At 37.8% G+C, this 16,627-nt stretch overlaps 1 protein-coding gene across 1 annotated transcript in view; it reads right to left on the reverse strand.

The window, feature by feature from the left end:
* RSPO2 (R-spondin 2) overlaps positions 1–16,627 on the reverse strand; it is a 98,386-nt gene that overhangs the window by 66,643 nt on the left and 15,116 nt on the right. The window lies entirely within an intron of this gene.

A 16,627-nucleotide genomic window follows, 5' to 3' on the forward strand; every position in this document is an offset into this window, starting at 1 on the left:
TGTTTTCCTTAAGAAAATAAAAAAAATCACCACAAATGCTTTTCCTTAAGAAAACAGAGCCTTAATTATAGCTTCCTCCAACTTTAACACTCTTAGCTCTTAAATCCTTAGTTTTACTACCAGTAATTGAAAAATGTATGGTTGCTGTCCAAACAATGGAATTGCATTAAAATATAAGAACTTTGTCAAGAAAATCAAGTACTTTGGTATTGCCAAATTACCATTTCACTCTCCCCTTCACCTCCCCCCACTCTATGTCGCTGAACTAATTTTGGAACATAACACCTATTGTGCTTGGCTTTGTCCCAGACAAATTAACTTGAAATCATAATTTACCATTTATGATGCCTTTTCAAAAAACATTTGACTACTGAAGCCCAGTCAGATTCCTTTTCACAAGAGTTTGCTTGAGCAAACATGGCTTTAGACACCAGGAAAACAATTTATACCAATAATTAGAGTAATATACTGAAATCTTCTGCAAAAGTAAATGTATTTTCTTTATGTAAGTGATAAAGTCTATTACTAAAACTTGTGGGCAGTGTTTTGATTGCAGGCTGGAAGCCTAATATAGTTTAAAAACCTTGTTAAGTAGAGGAGTGGGCACACATATCACAGAAAACCCACCTTAGCAGTCTTCTGTTTATGTTAGTCAACTAAATGACCCAAAAATGGTTAAAAAACCACAAACAGCGCACAGCAAAGCAATACTGGATGTAGACTCTGCAATGTTATATCACTTATAAAACAAAATCCTTGAACTAGAAACTGCATTACAGCCACTGATACCTCAGGAAGCTGCGGTTTGCTGTTTGGAACGCTTCATTCATGTATTATTTTTAGGAATGTAGACATCTAAATAAAATTTTGTAGGGACACAAGGTTATCTAAGGGTGAAACTTAGTTTATCATATTCAAAAACACGAGAGAAAAGGAATTGAGAACAATAAGTGATACTGGTATGGTCTTTTGGAAGAATCTGGTGATTAGGAGAGAAAGAAAAGCTTGTCATAACTCTCTCAGTCCAAGTTGTGCTCATTGAAATCTGTACCACTATGATCATTCCAGTGCAGAATAACATAGGAATAAACAATTCAAACATAAGCCAAGTTCTGGTGCTGCCCATCACCAGAGTATTTCATTGCACCAAGAGCAGGAACATGGGCACTTGTCCATTTTATTACAGGCTTAGAAGGAGTTTCAGCTAAAGAGATGATCTTTTCAACACCACTTCTTTTCAAGAATGGATTTCTTCCCCATAAATAGCTGGTTAAGAAGCAAGAAATGCCTTGGCTGGTTATGAGCAAGCTGAAGAGTTTTTCTGGGTTTATTTAGCTGATAGCTTTTCATTTCTACTTAAAAATGAGTATGATCTTTCTCATAGCTTTGTTCCTACTGATGGCACAGGTATTGCTAGAGTCTGCTGCAGAGACAAACACCCCTAAAGCCTTCAACTGGCCCATCAGAAACCTCTTTGTTGTACCAGCATCCGCTTATACTTCTCTTTTCTTCATAAAGGAAAGTTCCAGACAAATGCTGTCTTACCAGGTCCTCCTGCAGACCCTGTACAACCACCTAGCAAAGCATGGATCTCTGTGGAACAACCTGCATTCTCTAATTAGGTGCACAGAGAATTAGGAATATCTCAATTAGGAAGCAAGACACACAGGCATTTACATGTCCAAGTACCAAATTAAATGGGTTCTGTAGCAGAGAAGCAGGTCACTTCAACTTTTTACCCCACTGGGCCATAAGTTGGCTGGCCTGAGGGCACATGTGAACATCAAGGGCATTCAGAAGGAGTTTCAACAAGTTTGTAGGGAGATGGGTGTGCAACAATTTTACAGGAGGAGAACACATATGGGGAAATATAGACAAAAATTTCAAAAATGAAAATTATTCCATCACACTCACACCATTTTCCTGCTATTCCACCTTGAACACATCACAAGCAACATTACTCCAGGCCAGGATGCATTTTACTTGAGATTTTTACTGCAGTTCTTTACTGTATGAGATGCATTTTAACAAAGGAGAAGCGGAAATTCAGTAACAAGGAAGCCCATGTTACAGTTCAAGAAGTTTCGTATGCTGCAGATAGGTTCCCTATCTTTAGTTCTACCTGACAATAAAATAGCAAATAAGTTTGTGTAGTAAGATGCTTAAAATCATTCCTACTACCTTCTTTTATAACCCACCCCCATGATCTTTGCTTGGCTCCACAGTCCGACTTTGTTTGATAGGGAGGCTGCAGGTTACACATTTAAACTCTGTACTGAACCAGTAGAACATTTACCAGCATTCAGCTGATTTAGTCATTTAAATCATAGGATTGGGGATTGCCTTTCCGCTGTTTGCATTTTAGAAACTGTGCCATTCCCACCCCCACCAATCCCACTGTGTACAGGAAGTCACACTCCTTTTCTATCAGTGGGATTTTATGCTTGTGTGTGTCTGTGTGCCTGCGTCTGTATCCAATGGTAAACCACTTCCTCAGGCTTCAAGGAAAGGTTCATGAAGAAAGTAGTGCGCAGAGGAGTGGATGTAGACCAAAATTCTTATGCAAAAAGGAAGATAAAAAAAAATGCTAAGGTAAAGCCAGTAAAGGAGCTTGTTAACAGTCTGTTTCATGGTGCTGGTTGATTTCAGGTCCCACCTATCCCAGCTCAGATGCACAACTGACAATAATCCAAGGATTATTTATGAATTCTTCATAATATGAAAGCCCTCTTAATGCTTTTAGAGGTGCTTCAAATTTTGTCAAAGTATGTTCTCTGACAGTCTGTAGTTCTATGCTTACCTCCTAAATGTCAGCTGCCATTTCTGCATGATGTTGGGACAGACTAGCTAGTAGGCTCCAGCTGGAAGTTAATGAGCTGAATCTGGCTCAGTGCCTTTTCCCTGGAGGAGGCAAATCAGCCAGCTGCCTCTCGCACAGCTGGGCTGGGAGCATCTGCCACCCTGCAACGTCACAGCCTTGGAGAAACCTGAGCACTGCAGTTTTCTCAAGTGGAAGAAGGGAGTCAGCAGAACTACAAGTTGCTGTTTATCAGAGGGGCAATGAGGAGAGAAGCAGCAGAGCTTGGCCTCCAACACAGCTCAAGGTTGCCCTGAGTTTCTCATGCTGCTGACTCCCAAGAAGAAACCCAAACCTAGGTCATAGGCCCAGTGGTTAAGACCAGACCACCTTTGGCTAAATAGAAACTTGACCCTGAGATCTCCCATGGTAGTATGTTACCTGTGAAGTTCTCAAAATGGAAGATCAAGAAAAAAGCTCATTGGAATCAGATCAAAAAGGCTGAAATTATTAACTGCTAATGCAAATCCTCAAACCTTCCCTCTTGCTTTGCAGTAGTAAATGGAGAGATGACACTTCACACAGCTTAGAGATATCTTCAATGTTTTTCATTCCTTTGGGGAGGAATGCTGGAAAGCTGGAAAGGCAGAGAGTTGCCAGGTTCTCTGAGGCACAGGAAGTGTTACTGGAGTCCTCCTGGGCAGCTGCAATATTTCTGCCCATTCATCAGCTTTTCCTCAAAAGCCTCTGCAGCTCAGATCTCCCTCCAAATACCCTTTTGGCATAAACTGTTTCACCAGCAGAAATTAACAGGTTATGGTGAAGTGGGATTTAGAACAGGAAAAAAGAATTGAGATATCCTGACCACATCTGAAAATGTTACTTTTGATAAAGAGGATTGATCAACAAATTGATTTATTTTCATCGACCTCCACCTGCTGGCAGTAGGTATGTTTCGATACAAGAGAATGCAATGAAAAGTACCTGACCTTAGAAACAGGAATTAATACAAATTTCAGAAAACAATGCCCAGAAAGGAAAGCTATACATACACATACACTCAATCTCTGTGGCTGAGCAGGTATTGGTAGCAGAGATGTGCTGTTCTAGGGAAACGGGAGACCATGACTCAGTGTGACTGAAGAGAAAAAAAGGCAGATGAAAACCCAGACTGACATGGACTCCTACTTCAATACCCAAATCCCTTCATTCTCAAATAGAGTAGATGATGAAATAAAACTACATTCAGTAAAACAGGGAGAGAGGTAAATATATTATTTTTGTTACAAAGTAATTTAGAGAGTCTAAAAGCAGTTACTATATCAGTTTAGTCTTTGAACTGTTTAAACAAAGGATTAGTCTCATCTCCTTTTGGCTGCTGCTCTTGCTGAATAGCAATCTCAAAATTTCATGTATCAAACGAATAAAAATGCATCCAAAAGTGAAAAAGAACATCCAAATGTATCTAAGTGTCTTTGGAAATATCATGCACAAATTCAAGAGAGAACAGATTGGTTTTTGATAAACTGATACATAAACTTCTGACTGTATCCAGAAAGTGCACAAATGGAAGATCCTGGTATACAGCTGGAGAAAAAAGAAAAAAGAAGTTAACATTTCTAAACCACAAAATAACATCTGCTTACATATGTGGTGCAGTTTCAAGTATGTTCCTGTGACAGCTCCCATCTTTACATACTTATTGCACAAAGCTTTTCCACAGATTAAGAAAGCACCATGATGGAGAGACAAGGCTAAATTCTGCTCAGCTCCACTGGTAGTTGCAGGAATTCACTACCAACTTAATCCACCTCACCAAGCAATTTCATGAAAACAGTTCCAGCACGTTCAAAATGGAAAGTGTACTGACACTCCTTAGTTCCAGTGGTCTTGAAACCAGCCTTGACTAGATATTTAAAATCAGTTATGTCTGTACACATTTGAATTTGTTTGGAAACATGAGTATGGAAAGTAACTTTCAAAATCAGAGCAGAGTTTAGGCAATATATCGTACCTAACAAGCATGCTTGGGACAATAAATCAATTAAGCCACGTCCCAGAGATCTGTTCTTTCACTTGACATCAAGCAGCAGGTACCTGTTCCCTCCTCAACAACTGAAGTGGCACAGTGGAATACCCTAACCCTTCCCGAGCTGCACTTAGTAATATTTACTAACAATTGCTAACAGGAATAGTAGGAGTTTGAAAAAGAAGTAATTAATCTAATGATGTGTAAGAAGTTGCAACACATGCAACTCAAAAAACCTTACCTTAATCTACAGGTGCATACAAGTCTAATATGTTCACCTGCATGTGACCGGTAACTTTGCCATGAGCAAAATTACACCCTCAGTTATATGGAATTAGATCATAAAATGGGAATTTTCAGTTTTCCACTCAAATACCATTGTAAATCCCTATTTTTTGTAGTAGAGAGGGGGAAAAAATCCTAACACTTGAGAAACTAAATAAAAATTACTCATAGAAATAAAAATTAATTTGCTGAACATATTTTCAATAAATCCTTCAAACCCATGAAACACGAGTCTCACCAACTCTCAACTTTTAAAAAGTACTTTACAAACTCCCTTTGATCAACACTAGAGACATAAAACCCACCTACAAGGACAGCTGTAGAGAACATCAAGAAATACAGGGGCCACACAGAAGCACTTGCCTACACAGACAAAACAAATACAACACATATAAGATTTCAACACATTTTCAAGTCTTTTTAGAGTTGGCAAAAAAATACATGTTCCCTTGAGTCTCACTGAAACTATAAACTTTACTCAGGTCTCAGCTTTAAGTCTGTTGAAATAACTGTGTTTTCCATAGTGTATTTTGTGTTGACTACAATTGTTGGAAAAAAATACATATGCTCTTTCCTTTTTATTTTTTTTCTTTTTCCTCTTTGCTGTCCAAGTCAGTAGGTGAACATATGGGGCCACGCAAACAACAAACTATTGCACACTGTGGAAACTCTAAAACAAACACATCACAATGTAAGTACTAGAGATAAAGAACAGTGACCACAATCAAAATAAAAAAATAGGAGTTAAACAGAAGGCAGAAGCCAGTCAGGCATCAGTGCCAAAAGCAAAATAATTTAAGAACCAATCCATTGCCCCACCTATCTACTGAAAAAAAAGCCCAGGGTGGTAACTATATAGAGCCAGACAGGAACCAGAGAAAAACAATAACCTATTTACACATACAGAATACTGTGGAGAGGTTAATACTGCTGTGCAAGTGAACATACTAAGATTAGAAGCTTAGCAGAACACCTTTCTAGGCAATCCAGAAATTTAACATACTATGGGAAGATGCTCCACAAACAATACTGCTGAATAATTTGAAACTTTAAAGTTGCTTTAACAGAATTGGAGACAAGCAGTTTTCTTCATTTGTTTAGGTGTTTTCATCAGCTCATTGATAATTGTGAGAAAAAGGATGTCACTCACAGAAGTGTTAACTTTGTGCACTTGAAGGTTTGCAGGATGTATTGATTCCAACTTTTGTGAAGGTCAGGATTAGAAAATACAGGAATGAAGAACAGGACAGGACCTGCACACGTTGCACAACGTAAAATACATGTTTAGGTTTCATCTTAAAAGTGTTTTTCTACCAGAGCCCTTTATCATAATGGAATGATACTTCAAAAAAAAAAAAAAATCACTGAAATTTCAGTCTTAAACTCTATCAAAACTTCCCAGATCCCAAACCTTGACAAAGATATTTCTTTTCAGAAATTCACAATTCAAAATTTTTTGTTGCTCTGTGATATTAAAACAAATGTTCTGCTTTACTAAAATTTGTAAGCTGATTTAATTTCCAGCACAGAGAGATCCTGGGTCATTCTCAAGTCATAAACAAGTACATCTTAGTAACAATATTTAGTGAGCTGGGGACGGAATTCACTTCACCTAATTTCAGCAGCTAAAGCCTTAAGGATTCATTCTTAGGTTAGCCCTCTGGGATAAGACAAACTACCCTTGGAGATGCTCATCACATTCCACTGACTAGAGAGGAACTTAAAAGCTAAGGGGGATGAGCATTACTGCCAAGCTGCCCATTTTGTTTCACTGACTAATGGCTAAGTCAGACAGAGCCTAACCTTGAGATGGCTACAGTAAAATAAAATGTGTCCCTCTCTAAACTTCAATCTAAGCCAGTGTTGTACTTTGCTCTACAAAGGGGGGCTACACTTCAGGGGGAGGTGCAGAGACACTTGCCAGTAGTCCCTGCTTATTAGGCAGCAGGTCCAAAAATACCTAATTTACATAAATATCTAACTGAAGAAATGGAGAAGCTGCAGTAAAATGTGGATTATTACTATTATTATTTCCCTAGAGGTTTTAACGTATCTTTTTGCTGTACATTTGGCTGGGAACTATGATCACTGATCAGCACATGAGTTCATAACATCTCCCTAAGTTACCTCTAAAGACCCCTCTTATTGCAGTTTATTGACCACATTTAAAACTCTTTAACCATGTAAGAAAATTACTTCAGGCTTAAATTTCAGTACAATTACCTTTCAGTGGTTGAATTTCCAGCTTTGAGATTTAAGGGAATTTTCTGGAGTTTAATGCTTTTTTGTACATATGTGCCCTTAGCATTACTGTACAGTTATGCTATAGGAAATGAGCAACTTGTACTTAGAGAACACCAGCTTCTTGTTAAATTCAATCAGCAGACAAACAACTGTGCCTTTGTCACATAAGCCCAAGTTCAAATGCATAAGGATCAGATAATGAAGAAAAAAATAATCTTGTATGACACAATATGCTTTCACTTTATTTAAGAAGTGAATGCACAAGTATCTAAATCAGATGCTCTGGAAGCAAAGCAGTTTAATTGAGTGTATTTTATAGCCTAAAATATGCTTAAGCAGTTGCATGTTTTTACAGCATATACCACATTAAAATTAAGTTAAAATCAGATTCTTTCTGTAGTCTTAAATATAAAAGAGAAGAAAACAAAACTAAAAACAAATAAATGGCCTTAAGCTCCAGAAATAATTTTAAAATTTAAGGAAGAGGGGTTAAAATAATCAGACCTCATTTTCAGAAACAAATTACCATCTCAACATCCTTGTCTTTTATGTTCTAAATATGTAACAGGAAGTGGGAATTGTCAGAGGTATGTTCAACTATGCCTAAATTATGGCTATAAAGCCAGCTAGCCTAGTTGTTAGAGAACTTCTAGTTAGAACCTACTCAGATTACATGCAGATAATAAAAAGAATTAAGCTAGGAAGTTGAAGGGGGTTTTTTGCCCAAGTTATTTAAACATGAATCCAATTACTGAAGTTTCATGGAGCAGCTGTCTCACTCCATTCAGTTTTCCCTAAAACAAGGATGATATGGCTGTATTGCAGTGCTGAACAATCCTGAATTAATGTGGACAAAAGAAATCTCTTCTACAACATTCTGCTGGGGGGGGGGGGGGGGGGGCTGTGGAAGAATCCCTTTTAACATAATAAAAATGATGATGATATAATGAATAATTATTATGGGATTTTATAGCTGGAAGGCATGGTAGTTATTTCAAAGCCATTTGTAACCAACAGCCTTATAAAAAGCTAGAATGTATTACATATGTGCAGAAGGTAATTGCAAGCATGTATTCAATCCCAACATCTGAAATAACTAATGTATTATGTTTGTTACTACAGTAACTACCACTTGATGAAAACAGTGAATTTATGAATAACTAAAGTAATTAACTAATTAATAATCAGCCCTTTTTAAAAGAAGAAATGATGACTTACAAATAAAATTCTATGAGAGGAGGCTGATCCTGACCTTCTCTGATAGCTATATTGTTCCCTTCCAGCATCAAGCTGTTTTTTTCGTGAAATGCAGAACCTCCAAAGGTATTACCAACACTTAAGATATGGGAGAATGGGACCCTAAATATACAGGTCCTGGGTTCCTGTGATAAATAAAAGAGTAAGCAATAGCATTTCTTTCTTCTCAAAAAAAAAAAAATCTATGAATTAAAAATAGATTAAGTAATGTCTAAGTTTGCAGTCAGTTTGTATAACAGCCTTGAAATGTATAGGTTACGAACTGTTCAGATTTTTTGCTTTATAGAAATATCATCAATTCCAGTAAGTTTTGAGGAAACTGTTTTACTTCATTATCACAAGGAATGATATCAACTGTGATATCATTCAAGAAATGGCCCATACGCCTTTTTTGTCTCTCCAGGAGTTAAAAACAGACCCCCACTGCTGTTACTCCCATGTAGCAAAAGAACATTTAGTTTGGTAAGTGATCTCCCTGTCTTGATCTCTGCCTGTGAGCTTTATCATCTTATTTCCCCCACGCTGTTTTGCTGATGAGGAGCGAGAGAGCAGCTGGGCAGGCATCTGACCTCCAGCCAAGGTCAGCCCACCGTGCTTAGACACATGCAGCCATCCTGAGACGTAGTGTCAATATCCATGTGAACTATGGAAGTGGGAGATGCATCTGAACATGGGGCAGTTGCTTTGAAAAGAATCATGATATGCTCTGAATATGACTTTGAGGTGTAGTATACTATACTACGTGTAGTATAACAGTTCCTTTCAAAGTCAGTCTACTATTTAAAAAAAAATAAAGCTTTATATTTCAGTGATTTAATAATTCAATATGAAAGAAATTTTGAATGAAAATAATTAAAAGATTGAAATTTATTATTTTTTCAAAAGAATCTTGGAAATGACAATTTTTATATGCTCGTTTTGTAAAATTTTTAATTTTAACACCTCAACAGAACATAGTAAGAACTTCAAAAGTATGCAGTAACTCCCTTGTATGTGCTTACACACTTACAAACATACACATTTACATACACTATTCTGAAAAGCACAAATCATTTTAATTCAAAAACAGGTTATTAGCTTCCTGTCTAGGCCCTTTTAATAGAGCCATGGCCTCTGTTTTCTACCAAAACATGCTTGTCTCATTAGCATTCACCGATGCAAATGTCCAGAATTCCTGCAATCAACTTCCTTCAGTAGTTTCTGCCTGCCTCCTAGATGTGTTGCTGCAACTGGGCAGTTTTGATCCACAGGGCAGCAGACCCAGACAGGTGTGAATGGAGAAGCAGAATATCCTGATGTGATGTGAGTGTGCACATTTCTCACTAACCTGTGCCCCAGGAGTGCAAATGAAGGAGGGCAAATTGCTACAGTTTTTAACATGCTCCCCCATGGCAATATTGATCAAGACTACAGTGGTCTGATTTTCAATATGAAAGAAGACCATAGGCTAGGTCAGGCAGCACACATGTACAGTCACTGGGTTTGGAAATACTCCCAGGCGTAAGCATGATTTTGGGGTAGGGGGAGAGGGAGGGGAAATGGTGGGGGAAGGAGATGCAGGCCATCAAACTATTTAAATAATGTGGCCCTAGGCTAGCTACCCATTAGTACCTTAGCTATTTATAACTTAGAAATTATAAACAGAGCTGTTTTATTAAAGTGCTTAACCATGCAACAACTTTTAAGAAATAGTTATTAACATTTCCAGATCACGAATTATCACTGCTAAAGGAAGATTGCATTCTATGTTCCTGTGTTCCTAAATACATCTACTATTCTGGTCTTTATTCTGAAAGAGCATAAACTAAGGTATGCATTGAAACAATTGCTTTAAAATGCAAGTGACACACTTGAAAAGCTGCTGCTTGTTCAAAATTAGTTCTTCCTCAGGAGCAAGGATATTGCATTTCAGTTTCCAGGAATTTAAAGGAACAACACAGCCAACAGTGAAGCCTGTTCATTGTAGCAATATAAACTATATTCTTGTTAGTTTGAATCCATTAATGAATTAATCTTTGTCAGAAGAGTGTCTATAAAGGAGGTTCTTAAAAGACCCCAAGGACATTGTAGCACTGATGGTTTACCATTATGTGGTATAACAAAGTTTTACTTAACCAGTTCTAAAAGCAGACATATGGAGTCCATTAAACCCCTCTCTTTTTTGTGGTGTAATTCTGAATGGCTGTATTATACTACTTATTTAAAATATGGATTGTAACTTCCACCACCAATTAATATAAGTTCTACACAGTGCATGCAATTTATAAGATGCACAAACTTTGTCCATCAGCACCTAAAACTTAAACACTCTTGAGAACTGTATTTCAGTTAACTGTTACAAATAGAAGATTAATATGATGAGATCCAAGTAACTTTGACACTGATTAAGTCAGGGACACACCATTTTTTTGCTGTTAAAGGCAATTAATAGGTGCTTCTCCTGTAAATCCCCTGATATTTTGAGTAGTTTTGGGTTTGTTTTTTTTTTTTTTTTTTTTAACGTATACATTGTTATCCTCTGTCACACATGCATAATCATTCTCAACCACAATATTACCAAGTAAAGAATTTCCATTTAGTTCTTAAACAAATATTTTAAAAAAGAATCTCACATATGAAACTAATCAACTCAACTGATTTCCCTTCCACAATAAAAACTCCCTTCTTCACTGTTCCTTCCACTTGCTGCCACATTCTGCTCCCTTACATTAGCATTATCTTTTACCACCTTTGTTTCCTTATTTATACTCTTTAGGACTTCCTGATTGAAGTATTTAGGCCTTGATCTTACGTGTGGTTCCTGAATTCAGTGGAGTTCATCTCAGACCTACAAAATACCTTGTACTATACCTTACTTCAAGATAAAGGTTACAATAAACAAACCCAAGAGGCAAGGAAAAAAGTGCATGCTCAAGATTCAAGGGACCATGTTCTTGTAATGCATCCTACCCAAATAATGAACAGCATGGAAGTAAAGTTTAAGAAATATTTAGAAAGATATAGCTGCATTGCACTTGCATGCACATATATCTATAGATATATAGATATAGATAGATATAGATATAGATATAGATATGGACTATCAATCAAAATGTATTTCAGCCAAAATCACAGTAGAGGGTAATTAAAAAAGATAAGCTCAGGAAAACTTCCTTATTTTCATTCATCCTTTTATTCCTATGAAATGTAGTTAAAATGCTAAGATTTAGTAAATTGTTCAAGTAGTTAAGAAGGAATATTTTCAAATTTATAAATAGAAGTAAAGGAACTGTTACTGACAACTACAAATTTTCAAGTCCATACAACCACCAAATTCAGCTTAACATATGTTGAATGCCAAGAAGTTTGAGCTTTTGCTAGGAGTTCCAAGAGAATCTGAAAGTCCACAAATAAAAAATCTCACACAGATGCTGGCCATTAGAAATAGATACATGGAAGAAAATGAGAGGGCAGAGAAGACCACACATTCCTGGCACTGGAACAGAGAGGTTGCCCAGAGAAGTTAGGGATGGCCCATCCCTAGAAGCATTCAAGGCCAGGGTCGATAGAGCTCTGAGCAACTTGGTCTACTGAAAGGTGTCCCTGCCCATGGCAGGGGGGGTTAAACTAGATGATCTTGGAGGTCCTTCCAATCCAAGCCATTCCATGATTCTATGATTCAAGACTGACTGCTCTCCTCACATGCCAACCTGCAGCCTGTGAATTGTTACAAGGCCTCAAAGATGAGAATGTGCAAGGTTCTTTACGGGGCATATCCACATCGCACTGAGCCCATCATCTGTTCGGTTCAGATCAAGAGGAGACCAAGAGCAGGTGATCATATCCTGGACAATGTTGGTGGTTAACACACATCAGCATCTGTTAAACATTACAAACGCAACTAGACTTAGATGAATGTAAGGTTCCCAATTAAATGTTTAAATCATACTATCACCTGCAACTTCATAGTGATGCTTATGCAGCTTTTTCATTCCTGTTTTGGCCTCATTAGCTTATCCTGAATATGAAAGAGAAAGATCCTTTCCACATGAACCCAAGAGAATACTTTCATTTGAAAACCAGCTCTTACACTTTATCTCCTTTCTCCAGTTATGAAACCTTGGATACTTCACACAGCAATGATATAACCAAGAATTAACAATCAAATATAACACACAGCAAATATCCTCAAATGAGTCACTGTACTCTACATACTTGATTTGTTGGTTTCTTTGCTGAGCAATCATCAGCTAATTACTGGGCTAACTATACAACACCAAAATAGTTACATCTGCTCAGACACAGCCACTAAGGAAAGAAAAGATTTTTCATTTCATACTTGAGTTAAAATGAAAGTGTACATAATGATAGCTTTTAAGAACTCTCATTACAACTTTGCTTCAGCTATTCCAAATTTTTGACACAACTATGTCCTTTATGTTTTTGAGAGGAGTGCACAGCTCTATTAACTAATGCCATAACCCTACCTTCAAGGATACTCTCTCAGTTCTTGTAATACATTTGAACAGGGTTGGGTTCCCTTGTTCAATATCTGGAAAATTCCAATAGATCAGGTAACATTACAAAAACAGAAACAATCCTTCTACAGAACATTTGGTATGACTTTTTTCATTGCCTTTGCATCCCACACACATAAACTGAGCAAGGAATAACATCAAATGCTACCATGGCTGTTTACTGGTCTTTTAGACATGAAAGTCTACCTGAGGGACAGGACAGAGCTGGCCACCACACAGCATCCTGGGATTCATATCAAACATCTCTGTACACAGGAAAGTTTCTGGAGTGTCCTCCACTGCAACAGCAAGCTGTTAAAATCATCATTGTATCAACATAGAAATGTATCTCTCCCCACCGACAGTTGTTCAAATGGTGCATTTGGCAAGAGTACTTGCCAAAAAGGCGACTGGCTTTTGTTCAAGGAAAGCAATGCAACACAGACAACAGACAGGCAAGACATGCTGCAACAACAGCTTTTAAAAGTAGCAGGGAAAAAAAAATCCTAAACTTTTTCTGAGGGTTCTCATCTCTTTTTTTTTAAGGAACTGTAAGAGGAATCTGCTACTGTTACAGCTACAGGTAGGGCTGCTGGTGGATATTCAGTTTCCAATTATTTGTTACAACACAGCTGTGAGCAATTAGACAGTTTACATATGGCTGGTAGGAGCCCAGTCCACATTATGCGGACCATCAGGTCCTGCAGCCTAAACATAATTCTTGATTTAATGGATAAATGAATTTTGCTAAACCACTTCAAATAGAGGAATGTTTTCTGAATCTGTGTGCAGGCTGTTAATATAGTTTTATGAAGTCTTATTCCAAAGAGATCACAGCACACTTTGTCAGATCCAATAAAGACTGAACCCCAAAACCCCCCACCAATGAATTTGGTACTGTTATCTGGGGCTGCTTGTGAGCTTCTAGATTGACATCTTGTTTGGCAATTATTTCTCTTTTCACTGAATGATACTTTCTATGATAGTTGTCCGCTTTTCAGGAAAAAGGTTGGTTTGGTTTTTTTTTTTTTCCGTTTCTTTGCCAAACCTCAACAACCAATATAAAGCACCTTTTTGCTTTTCTTCACCAAGTACACTGATTCCTTCACTCTTTTTCCACGTTCTGTGCCGTGGAAGCGTAGTGTTCTTGGTCCTAAAGGAGAGGTCTGAGGATTAAGAAAGGGACAAATTAAGGCTACAGATTCACTGTATCTCTGACTGCTCAATTGCCAGTGCCATGTAACTTGTCTGATTCTTACAAAAGCCGTTAATGAAGACCTGAAATTTCTGCTATGCTGTCTCTTAAGAGAAAGAAAATAATATAGTATCACAGTAATGCAATACACAAATTTTGCTGCATTATTAAATCAATAATTAATTTATCATTAATTTGGTGATTTCAAAAGAATGGCTCCTCCATTTATAAAAGGACTGTTCTTTCACTTATACAAATGTACTAAAAGTCTGTCTGGCTTGGAAGCCAACACACAGAAATATCTTCAGGACAAACTCCATGGAGTAGAAAGGGAAGCTTTATAAAAAAACATGATGACTTTCGGTATAAGCAATACAAATCTCTCTCTACAGCTTGATGTACTCTGGGTGAAAGAACCTATTTCAGGACAACAGGTCCATTTATGGACTTGAAAAACTTTGGAAACACCACAAATCACCACTGTAAGCAGTTGTGTGAGCAGGCAGTCTGGTCCTGGGGCACCTGGCAGAGAGACACTGATGGGGCCCACCACAGACCTTTAGGTTTCTGCAGCGTTGGAGTGGAGGCAGTGGCTGAGCTGAGCCCTCTCTGCATCCTGTCCTGTGCCAGAGGAAGGGCCTGTCCCAGGGCAAGTGCTGAGGGACAGTTTTTCTCCTGGGGCAAGTCCAGCTTAATAGAGTGGGATTTCTGTAGGAGTGAACATCTGAAAGCAGCTGTGAGTCCAGCCCACACATTTTGTGCACCATGTGGGAGCTTGAATTGATTTAATCTGGCAAAGAGAATCTAAGAAGGGTCTAAGCTGTCCTTGGCACCCGTGGTAAGGAAGAATTGGTAGTGGCTGCCCAGGGAAGCATTTGAGTCCTCATCCCTGCAGGTATTTAGAAAACATGTGAATGGGGTGTTTAGGGGCATGGTTTAATGGTGGACATGGCAGTGCTGGGTTAACAGCTTGACTCACTGATCTTAGAGGTCTTTTCCAAGGTGAATGACTTTATGATTCCATTGTATAATGAGGATTCTTGATCAATATTCTCTCTTTCACAATTTTCAAGGAGAAGTCTAATATATTGACAACCCAAGAGGAAAACATTGCATGGGAAAATTAAAACTGTATTCAAAAGGCTTTCAAGCTTCCTTTCCACACGCATGCTCCCCACAGATGAGATACACACATTCCAATGTGGAGACCAGTGTTTGGAGGTTGATTTTCCTCACTGAGCAACTCATTCATTTACAACTGAGACCATTACCATCACGTCCAAAATCCTCACAGCAGATGCTATGTTATCATTAGGAATTCATTCTTTCTCAGCTTTTAAGTGATCTGAACAACTCTCAGATTAAATTTGGGAAGGAAAACCAGTTCCATATTAAAAGATTTTGGCAAAATAGAACAGCTTGGATTGACTGCTTCATAGACTAGAATTACTTTTTATTATTATTCCCAATGTAAAAAAAGCAGCCATTCTCATAACTGAGGAGTCTTTTTCTTCTGTAAGATTTACTGAATAATTCTTCTCATATTCTTTAGTTTGTCCCGTTTCTTGCTTCAATGAAGAATACTGAGCTGAAGGCAATAAAGGTACTGGCCCTGTCTATTTAAGCTGCATCCAGCCAGATGCAACAGGCATTAACATATAATGTCAAAGAGTTGAAATTTCTTAAGGTCTTTTGCTCTTAGCCCCAACACAAACCAACAGCAGATGAGCCTTGTCAACAATTTGCTAGTTGCTCAGTGCACTCCAACTATCATGTTCTAGACTGCACACTACATATCTGGTTGGCATTAAAGTGCATAATGAAGAACATATTTGCATCCTGTATTTTTCCAATTTTAATCACTATATTACAGGCTTAACAGGCTTACAGTTCATGTCAGGAGCCAAACTGTTCTAATAAAATATGAAGCATTTATCTACTGAGAGGCTGAAAAGAGCAAAGTTTGTTTATTGCCAAGTCTGAAACAATGCTAACTAGAGCGCGTGTTACTTAATCTCATTCATGCCCATAAGATTTTACATGCTAAGACTAAGATGAGTAAATAAAATTCAGAAACTTGAAGGAAATCCCATTCTCTTATTTTTATTGAGCATTAGTTACAAGCTTGGCTCTGTACTGGAAATAGCCTGTTTTCCAGCTCACTTCAGCTACATCTAAGGCACCTAAGGCTTCATTATAATCTATGTAAGATGTGAAAACTACTGGGCAAATAAGCAAAGGAGAACAGTCCTCCCAGAACCCAGGGAAAGCACTGGATAAACAAAGCCTCTTCACAAACATATCCAACTGTTGCAACATTTCAT

The sequence above is a fragment of the Vidua macroura genome, chromosome 1, assembly GCF_024509145.1.
Source record: "Vidua macroura isolate BioBank_ID:100142 chromosome 1, ASM2450914v1, whole genome shotgun sequence".
NCBI lineage: Eukaryota > Metazoa > Chordata > Aves > Passeriformes > Viduidae > Vidua > Vidua macroura.